The sequence below is a fragment of the Palaemon carinicauda genome, chromosome 39 (assembly GCF_036898095.1).
Source record: "Palaemon carinicauda isolate YSFRI2023 chromosome 39, ASM3689809v2, whole genome shotgun sequence".
Classification (NCBI taxonomy): Eukaryota; Metazoa; Arthropoda; class Malacostraca; order Decapoda; family Palaemonidae; genus Palaemon; species Palaemon carinicauda.
The window spans coordinates 27,407,492-27,419,381 of record NC_090763.1 but is presented as its reverse complement, the minus strand read 5'-3'; positions in this window follow the sequence as shown (position 1 = coordinate 27,419,381).

Below are 11,890 nucleotides of genomic sequence, written 5' to 3'. Positions count from 1 at the left end.
TACTGTGCGTGATAAGGTTGGCTCCAGGGGCAGTGTCTTCTGCCTTTTGTGAGAGCCGTGTTGAGTTATTTCATGGTGTATGGGTTGTCAGTGTCATCTGTCATGTTGCACGCAGCTTTAATAATGTTATTCCTGATTGGGAGCAGAGTTTTCTGTCTATCTATGGTTTGCAGAGGAAGATTTGTGCTTTTGGCTCGGCCATCAAAGTTATTTGCAATTCTAATTGCTTCTGCTAATGGGTCTGGTGGGTGACTCTGTGTGTGTTGTTTTTCCCAGAGATCTTGTTGAACCAGCGCCATATCTTTGCTAGAGATGTGTTTTTGTTGATTTCATGGCACCATGAGTACCATATGTCTATTTTCACTTCCAGTGTTACATATAAGGAATTTTTAATGATTTGAACGAGTAGAGCATGAAGTTCATTGGTTCTGTGTATTCTGAAAAGCTTTCTGGTTCGGTTAATTCTTGCATTCATCTCCTTAATGTGGCTGGTGTAGTACAAGGCATCCACACGCTTTGTTACTGAATACTTTTTCTGAGGCATAGATATACGGGTGGCAGCATCGAGTTGTTAACATACAGTGATAGGATGGAGATGTCATTGTCAGGGTTCTTTATATATTCCGTCATAAATTGCTCGAATCTTGCCCAGTTTTCAAATTCTGGGTTCCACCTTTTGTGGGGTAGAGGAGGAGAGGGGTATTTCTCTAGTTCGAGGTAAATTTCTATTGCAAAGTGATCACTTGTTAGCACAGTATGCAGTTGCCATTTAGCTCCTCTTTGGATGGTGCTTGACAGGAAGGTGAGGTCTAAACGACCGCCCCTTGCAAGTGTTGCTTCTGACACATTGTTAACCAATGTTACGTCTGAATATACCTGCTGGATGGCGTGCAGGCGTCGACCTGTCTGGTTTTTTGCCAATATTGAGTTCAGGAACGGGGTGAATGGCACTGAAATCACCTGCAATAATTGTATCATCCTCAGAGGTGGCAGCAAAGAGCCTCTCTGAATTGATACTTTTGTTTGGAGATTTGCAGACATTGAGGATTGTGAGGGTTGTGGCTAGCAGACACACCTGAACACTGAGTATCCCTGTTTCTATCCCACAGTCGATACCTGGTACTCTTTTTGAGGGGATGCTGTTCTTGATGGAGTAGTTAATCCTCTCGTTGTTGGCATTAGATACGTGGTATACACTTTCTATCCTGAAAATGAGAATGGTACATACTCTATTAACAATGTTTCCTGCAGCACAGTAATGTCTGGATTTTGCACTGAGGTTTGGGATTGTAGGAAGACGAACTTGTTTCTGAGTTTTCAGGCGTTCCATTGGAGCACTTCCACTTTGGTGTTGTTGAGAGTTTCTTCATTGTAGAGTATGTTTGTGTCAGGATCATTTATTGGAAGCACCATGGAGAGATTTAAGGTACAGAGTTCTCGGTGGCGCTGTTAAAAACAAAATCATCTAGGGCTTGCTGTGAATAGTTAATTCTATGTGCATTTAAAAAGTTGCTAAGTACATTGGATATTATGGTGATGAAGGCCACCATAAGGCAAGTGATGGGGTCAAGGTTGGTCCAATCAGTGGAAAATAGTAAAAAGGGAGTGGAGGGGCGTGAGACGCTTGGAGGGCCTCTGGCAGCAGGTCTAGGGAGGCTGGGAAAGTCACTTAAGGAATTGGTGGTAACAGGAGTGTGGGTTGTTGGTGAGGTGGATTGTGGTCGGGTTTGCTCACAGGGAGTGGCAGAGACGGAAGGATGGGTGAATTTTTGAAGGTGGATTAGGAGTATAGGAGGGGGCTCGATGTGACTTTGGAGGAGGTTTTGGCGGACGTTGAGGTTTGGGCTTTTGGAGAGGACATGGAGGAGAAAGTTCAGGAATTGCAGGTCTGGTTGGAGGAGGATTGGGTCGTGGGGAGGTGTGATTGGTTTGATGAGAAGTATGGTTGGTAGGAGGTTGGTGGGTTTGACGTGGCTGCTGTGGCTGCAGGTTGTAAGGGTGATCTGCTCCTTGGAGGTCGGCAGTGCGTTGGATTCTTGCTTGGTTCTCTTCTACCAAGCATGGCGAGGTCCTCGGCAGTTGGGGCACTTTGCAAAGGTGTGTTGTCCAGCCTTAAATCTGGAGATACAGTGGTCGGTGGGGGTGTTGTCTGCTGCTACAGACTGTACAGACCGGGCCTGTGCAGCAGCACTTGTGGTGTCCAAACTTCTGACACCTGAATCATCTGATGCGCTCTGGAAGGTAATCCTCCATGCTGAAAGTTCCCCAGTAGTCAAAGGAGATCTGTAGAGGTCGTTGTCCCTTGTAGCCTACTTTGAGCTTGTGGGATCTCCTTCCAGATTTCCCCTCGCATCTCATGACTGAGAGAATTGCTTGGTGGTTTAGCACCTGTGCAAGTGGTTGGTTACGGTCGTAATTGATTATTATGGTCGTTGGCTCATCTGAGGGATTGAGGTGTTGGACGTTCTCCTGCTGCACAAGGAAATCCGATGTCTCCTTGTCCTGTGCAGAGATGACGAGTTGTCCTCAGCAATTTGGTCTGATGGTCATGTTCAATTGAGGATGTTTAGCCTCCATTGCGGCTATGGTAGCATAGGAGGTAGTGTTGGGACCAGGAGTAAATCTACATCTGCTTGGCCGTGTAGATGTGCTGTCGGTGGTCTCTGGTGGAGGTGGTTTCTGAGCATCAATCTCTTGTCATCCACATTCATAGCAGGATTTCAATTTGAGATGCAGGATACTCAGTCCTAATTTACACTGTCATTCTCCCTGCACTAGGAATATCATCCAGTTTCAAAAGTTTTTGGGTCTTAAGGAGCTCATATTGAGTTCCTCATTTGAGAAACCAAAGTTTCATAAAGAATATCATACTGTCTTGAGGCAACTGCAAGATCTCAAATATTGCCATACAGACCAAGAATACTGTAATACATTAGCTAACACTGTCAAAGTCTATTTCCAGACAGAATAAGAATTAAAAGCACTAGAGAAGTGTCATCACATTTGAAAACAAACTCAGCAATGATGATAGCATGAGCAATATGTACACGAATATATATAAAGTGATTCTTACAACTCGTAGTCTAAAGACAAAATATGGGATAGAATTGGTCACCAAAGTAGAACTAACACAATGCAAGGCTGAATATCCCCCTCTAGGATAGCCACTTTAACAAATGGGAGGACAGTAACGATGATTTTGAAAATTGATAGGCCTACATGCGAGGAAGCTATAGAAACAAGAGATAAAAGGTATCCTCTTGATGAACCACTAACCAGCAGACCCTCTATTAAGCCTGCCTAACATACCAATAAAAAACAAGCGGAAAGGTAGAACAGATGGAACAGTGCATCTGATTATACCCTCAAGCAAGAGAACTCTATACCCAAAGACAGTAGCTACATCAAAAAGTTTCACATGGATAAATTTGTGTATATATTTTAGATTGAAATAATTTAACCATGATATGACACATCCATTTTAATGCACATAATCAAGGACTAGTCTACTGTTATTGCAGGGGAGGATAGGATGGAAATCAGAGTAGGAAATTATAGGCCTACACCTAAATATCGATGTTCTGAAGTCTACTATTAATAGCAATGATAATATACTGTATATTCAATATGTAAAATTATACTGAAATTCTGGATGTTACAGAAATCTATAGTAATGGTTTATACACATATACAGTATATAGTTTCTTCCAAGATTTTATTTGTGTGGAATCATCTACTGTTCCTCTATGCTGAGATATTTCTTATATCTGAGTAAATCCTACTATTGCAATTATATATACTGCAATTCATACCAATGGTGTACAATTATTTTTCAAGGCAATACCACTTCCTTACATGCATAAACATTTTGTTAGAAACCTTTTAATTTAAGGTTCGAGAATTTAAGTTCCTTTCTTCATTCTCAATTTGTAGTTCTTCTCCGGTCACCAATTGTTGATTGACTCGTTGACTCGCTACTCCGTTCAACTCGGACCAGTTAGGCAAACAGAACGCTCATATAAACGTTCTTATCGCAAAGAAAGGGGTAAAACTGGGGGAACAACGCAAGATTCCTAATAGGAATCACATTTATTATTATTTTGCTCAAAGCTGTAAGTCAGGGAGGGATATAACTTTATAAGATACATTAAATTATTACTGCGGTGTTCGTGTTAATACATGACCTTGGCTTAGACAAAGAATAGTTAAAACCACTGAACAAACCTAAAGATGCTAAGAACAAAATTAATTTCAACACCGAAAATGGCGAAAACCAAGATTGACAATAAACTAAACAAGCAACCGCTAGTTCAAACCCATAGTTACCTTCAAATAAAAAGGAACTGAAATAATAATTTCAACATCATATATCCAAATGATCAGAGCCCAGAACCCCCTCTTCACCCAAGCTAGGATCGGGGAGGGCCAAGCAATGGATGGTCAGGACTCAGCAGGTAGACGTATATTAGGCTCCGACAAAAACCTCCATCCATAGCTCACGAGGATTTTCAGGTTGCAGACACTACCAGAAACTATCAGTTTGAGCGGCACTCGAACCCCCGTCTGGCAGATCACCAGGCAGGAGTGCTTCCAATAGGCTATCACAAGTTAACAAGATAATAACAAAAGCACGAGCTGAAGAGTAAGGAAAGAAAAGCTGTTCTTATATATATATATATATATATATATATATATATATATATATATATATATATATATATATATATATGTATATATGTATATATATATATATATATATATATATATATATGTATATATACATTTATATATATATATATATATATGTATATATATATATGTATATATATATATATATATATATATATATATACATATATATATATATATATATATATATATATATATATTTATATATATATATATATATATATATATATATATATATTATATATATATATATATGTATATATATATATATATATATATATATATATATATATATTTATATATATATATATATATATATATATATATATTTATATATATATATATTTATATATATATATATATATATTTATATATATATATTTATATATATATATATATATATATATATATTTATATATATATATATTTATATATATATATATATATATATATATATGTATTTATATATATATATATTTATATATATATATATATATATATATTTATATATATATATATATTTATATATATATATTTATATATATATATATATATTTATATATATATATTTATATTTATATATATATATATATATATATATATATATATATATATATATATATATATATTTACATATATTTACATATATTTACATATATATTATATATTATATATTTTATATATTATATACATTATATATATTATATATATTATATATATTATATATATTATATATTATATATATTATATATTATATATATTATATATGCATACGTATATCCAAATATATTCGGAGAGGTAGGCTCATCAGCAAGCGAAAATACATTCCCTCTGCGCATGACGTCACGCTACGAGCAGTTTCCCCTGACAGCACTGACTTTGACAGGTATACGCGGTAACACGATGCAATGATACCTTTCCAAAAATACTTCTTAAGGTATGAATATTTTTATTTTGTTGTACTTAAAGTACAGATTTTCCTTATGGCAGACCATACATCAAGGTTTCATAATAATCATGCAATTTTCGGAGACGGTGGCCGAGGTTTGACCTGACTAGGGGTAAACTTTCTTTATCTTTTTCACATTTATTAACTTTCAGCAGCCATGCCTCCCGCTTTTGCTGTATTTGGATGCCATAGTAATAGCAAAAAAGCCATTAATATGAGTATTTGATATTTTAGTTTCCCAAAAGAAGAAAAAAAGAAGAAATTGTGTATGCTTGCAAATGCGCAGATGATATCAATTGGAAGCATTCTCTAATTTGTTCAGTCCTTTTTAAACCAGAGGGCTATGCTGATGACGTTGAAAATTTATTTTTCAAATAAAGATAATAGGTGGCCTTTCGTTATTGTGTAAAGAAAAGTCATTAGGACTAAATTATTTGTGATGGATACTCACATCTATATCATTCAAGGTTGTCCGAAAGGTGGTCTCTCATTTCTATGGCATAGATCTTTGGATAAGTGCGTGAAACCATTGACGTATCAAACTGACAGACTTCTCAGCCTGCAAGTAACGTTCGAAGGTAAAACCATATTTGTGATTAATGCATACTTCCCCTGTGAGTGCCAGACAAACTTTGATTAGTATTGTATTTTGTTAGGAGAGTTGAAGGTATTATTAGTGATACCTCCGGTGACCATGTGTGCCTAATAGGAGGCTTTAATGCGCACCCAAATAGACTATTTTATAATGAATTTCAGCGTCTCTGTCGTCACCAATCTCTTAAAATTAGAGATGTTGCCATCCTGCCTCTTTCCTCCTTTACTTATATACAAAACAGTAATAATATGTCCAACACATCCTGGCTTGATCATTGTATTACCACTGACCGCCTGCATAGCTCTATCGCTAAATGTATTAAACGATTCGACCTATCGTCTGCATTCGACCACATACACCCTTCCTCCCGGCGGTACCCATCCAAAGGGAGAGGCTACCATCCATCACATGGGACTTCTCCAACCTCCAAAAATCCACTGCACTCAAACGCTCATCTGTAAGTAATCTCCGCTCGACACTCAACCTGCTGAAGCCCTGCTCTGCAATAATCCTAAGTGCCACAACGAACAGCATAAAACAAAACTAAAGGATTTCTATGTAAATATAATAAATGCCTTACGGAACTCTGGTAGAGACACGTTTAGACTCTCCAGAGGTAACCATCGAAACATACCTGGTTGGAATGATTTAATTAAAGACCTCTATGCACACTCTCGAGAAATGTTCCTTCTTTGGAGGAACGATGGAAGCCAGAGAGAAAGTCCCCTTGCTCTGCAGATGTGGCAAGCGAGAGCACAGTTCAAAATTGCTCTTCGGCAATGTCGTAGCAACGAAAATCAGCTACGAGACGATGCATTGTCTAGAAAATTGACCCCCCATGACTTCCCCCAAAGTCAAACAAATTATCCCAAAGAGTAAGGGATGCAGTTGGCGAAGAATCTATTGCAAGAATGTGGGGGCATCACTTTAGCACCATCCTAAATTGTATAAATGACCAAGATACCCGGAATGAAGTGGATACTCTCATCAATGTCAATAGGGATTTTCAATATAGTGACCGTATCTCTCAGAGTGATGTGTGCGAGCCTATCAAGAAATTAACTGGTAACAAGGCATCCGGCTGCGATGGCCTTCCGGCCGAAGCTTTCAAATTCTGCCACCCTATAATTCATATCCTATTTGCTGCTCTATTCAATGCCTGTATAATACGCCAATATCTCCCCGAAACCCTTCTACTGGTCCACTTAATACCTCTCATAAAAAACAAACTGAAGGATGTGAGTGACCCAGGAAACTACCTCCCCATCGCCATCACAACAATTTCATCGAAAATATTTGAATCTTCTATTCCGTCGCCTTGCACCCTTTCTCCACACCGCAGACAATCAATTTGGTTTCTAGACTAACCACTCGACTGACACCTGTATATATATTCTAAAGGAGATATTGAATTTCTATATATCCTGGGCCTCACCCGTCTACCTATGTTTTGGGGACGTGCGGAAGGCATTTGACAGAGTAAATTATCTGAAACTCTTTTTGAAACTACGCAAAAGGGGAACTCCTCTATATCTCATCGGCATATTATACTGTTGGTTCTCAACACACCAGTTCTGTGTCAAATGGGGCAATGTCCTATCCCAGCCATTCGGTTCATCTAACGGTCTCAGGCAAGTAGGCATCCTCTCACCTTATTTATTTAATGTTTACACAGATGATTTGAATATCAGACTGAATTCACTTCCCATTGGTTGTACAGTTAATGGCTTTACCATAAATAACCTTTGCTACGCTGACGATATGGTCTTCATCTCCCCCTCTGCCCAAGGCCTACAACGTCTTATTGACACCTGCAACGCACATGCGAATGAACATGACATAATCTATAACGAATCGAAGACCCAGTGCATGTCTATCCTTCCTAGAGCGCTCCAATTCGTAGAAGACCCACATATTTTCCTCCAAAACCATCAGCTAGCATTTGTCAATGATTTTCCTTTCTTAGGTCATATCATAACGAAAGATTTAAAGGACACATCTGACATTGAAAACAGGCGACGTAAATTGTGTTGTCTAGGGAACATGGTAACGAGAAGATTTGCCTTCTGCCGCCAAGATATAAAAAAACTCCTGTTTCAAACCTACTGCTATAACGAATACGGCTGCTCGCTATGGGAAAACTATACGCGTGAATCGATGAGACGTATCACAGTCATTCACAATGATATCCTAAGATGCCTCACCAATACCCCGAGGCACCATTCAGCTTCAGCGATGTTTGTTGAAAAAAGACTGGATAACCTAAAAACCATCATTCGACGCTCTATAGAAAGTCTCACCTCCCGCCTACGATCTAGTGAAAATCCCTTAATTCAAAATGTGCTTGCAAGTGCAGCTAGAATAAAATCCAAAATGTGGGAAACCTGGAATAGGGAAGCGTCAGTGCAATGAATTGTATTTACTAAACTTTGTTAGTATGGCTATGCCAAATCTTCATCACTAAATAATTTAGGTATTATACCCAGTAATGTTATGATAACGTGTTTTATTATGTTATATCTCTGTTGTCTGGAAGTCCTGTATTTCCTTCACACCACCTGTTCTGTGACTAGATTATTTTCCCGAGTTCTATCATTATCCAAGCAATTTTTGTTCCAACATAATTATCATTGTCATCGCCATTTTTTTTCTCTCTCTTTCTCTTTGTTTGCTGATATGCATGTTATCATCATTATTAAGCGATAATGCTATCGTGATTTTATTACCCAGACCTTAGAACTCTGTGGTCAACCTGCTAACTGATGTTTGTACTGTATCACTGATATCTCATCTTCTTTTCTGATATCAAAAGTGTAAGATCACTGTACCCCTATTGTAACTGTTTATGGCTTTTGCTGAAATAAAGATTATTATTATTATTATTATTATTATTATTATTATTATTATTATTCCTTATTGGTTATTCCTTTTGAATTAGTATAATTACTATTATTATTACGATGATGATGATGATGATTATTATTATTATTATTATTATTATTATTATTATTATTATTATTATTATTATTATTAACCAAGCTATAATCCTAATTGTAAATGCAAAATGTCAAAAGCCAAAGTGAGCCTCCAACAGTGAAAGAAACCCAGTGAAATTCATCATTTCATGTAACATTTCCTGAGTCCACGCTTTATGGCTTGTGCACATCTATACTCTTCCTTTTTAGCTACTTGGAAAGATATTGTTGTATTTCAGATTTTATGAAATCACAACAACAATTCCTATACCTAAAGAACAAAAGACTGAATAGTTTTTATATATTCAATAGTTCTTAAGGGGCCACTTAACCGAATAAAACATAAACAAGCTTTATATGAAAAACTCAATATTTACAATCTTTTAACATTAAAAAATAATATGAAAAAAATCTATTTTATATCTTATAATAGCTTGTAGATGTCTTAAAGAAGAGAGTTGTACCGTTTGAAGAGTGGTCGTGACGCTTTCGAATATATGCACCCCAGTAATATTTTTTTATATATATATCTATTGGTTTCTGACAATTTTATTCTCTTGGTAGACTAATTAACGTAAATCCACCATACAATAACCAACTACAGCCAATGAAATTATTAGTAGCATCTCTTTTCCCTTGCAGAACGGTTGTTATAGTTTCGCTCCTGAAGTTATTTGTTATTTATGTTTTCTTTGACTATATTTTGTTTCTTTTTGGCATATAGTGTGCAGCGGTAAAATTTAGTCATGGAATCCGGAAAGTTCTTTCAGCCACAAGGAAGTTCTGCAAGGAAGCAAGAAAAGTTACGGAAAACGTGATAAAAAGATTTTGGGATGCTATAAGAAAAGAAAGCAATAAAGAAGAGGAAAAAACAAGAAAAATAAGAAAAGTTCAGGAAGAAGAACGTACTATTGCTGAAGAGGGAAAGACTTCGGTCCCGAAATGGCACCACCTCCATAGTGCCATTTGTCTTATGGTGAGGAGTACCATTGAGGAAAGGGAAGGCACCCACTACTAGATGAGGAAAAATAACCGTCTCTAATGATCTGATGCTTTGAGGACTCCCCAGCCGTGAAACAATTTTCCCCAAAGGTGCAAAAATTAAATCAAGACAAAAATTACAGTGGTGTTTAGATGTAACTTCATGGAAAGTTGTAGCCCATAATTATTTATTTTTCAAATTACTGATTATCTGCCCTCAGTATCAGTAACAATTTGAGTTATAGTGAATAAAAAAAGAATTGTTTTGCTGTTTTTGGATTCAAGTTTCTGAACAATTTTTTTTATACCTGTCTGTTTCCTTTTACACAATATTGAAACAAAACCTACATAATTTATGGAGCCGCAACCCCAATAATTTTATCCAACATGTAACACTGTTATAAATATTTCTTTGATAAATATATGAATATTTATCCTACCACAAGTGAAAAAATAAGATGAAAAAAATTACTAAAACCTTGCGTTTTAAACGTTTACAAAGTCCTATCGGTAAACCTCTCTCTCTCTCTCTCTCCTCTCTCTCTCTCTCTCTCTCTCTCTCTCTCTCTCTCTCTCTCTCTCTCTCTCTCTCTCTCTCAGCTTATTATATCCTTTTAATGATATTTGATTTCTTCTGGCGTAATCAATTAATACAAGTATTTTATTACAAATAGTAAAGAGAATAGAAAAAATAGTTTGATTTTTACGTAAAACTGTAGGAATAATATTCAAGTAGAAATGAAATTCTCCATACATCATTGACACCTGACCTTAATACAGATATAGAAAGTGTCATTTTGTTTCTTAAGGAAAAATTTATCCTCTGTCTTTCTTATTTCTCAAACGTAAATTTCCTTTTGGGTTAAAATAAATCTCTCTAAACATAGCTTAAGATAAGGACAAGACACCGTAATTTCCAATCTCCCGTGATTTTTTTTAGTTTATATATGTAATATATTATATATACATATATATATATGTATATATATATATATATATATATATATATATATATATATATATATATATATATATGAAAGATCTGTTTCAATATTGTTACTGTTATCAGAATATTTTATTCTAATTGTTCATTACTTCTCATGTAGTTTGATTATTTCTTTATTTCCTTTCCTCACTAAGCTATTTTCCCTATTGGATCCCTGGGGCTTAAAACATCCTGTTTTTCTAACTAGAGTAGTAGCTTAGTTAATAATAATAATAATAATAATAATAATAATAATAATAATAATAATAATAATAATAATAATAATAATAACACAAAGTTCAGAAAATATCCCTCTTAAAAAGTTTCATGTGAATACAGTATGATGTATATATCACATCATAAATTGTAAGAATTGTAAATGTATATTTCCTAATGAAAAAACAATAATGTGAAGCAAGTGTTTCCCCAAACTATTAACCAATTGTTGCTGGACACAATAAGGGGGGAGAGAGAGAAAGAAGGAGATTAAGAAAGAAGAAAAAACTGACGTGATTGACTGTCTTCGTAGTATACACCAGGATTTAGTTATGGGGTCCTTTGACAGGCCAGACAGCACTGCATTGGATCCTTCTCTCTGGTTACGGTTCATTTTCCCTTTGCCTACACATACACCGAATAGTCTGGCCTATTCTTTTCAGATTCTCCCCTATCCTCATACATATGACAACACTTTAGATTACCAAACAATTCTTCTT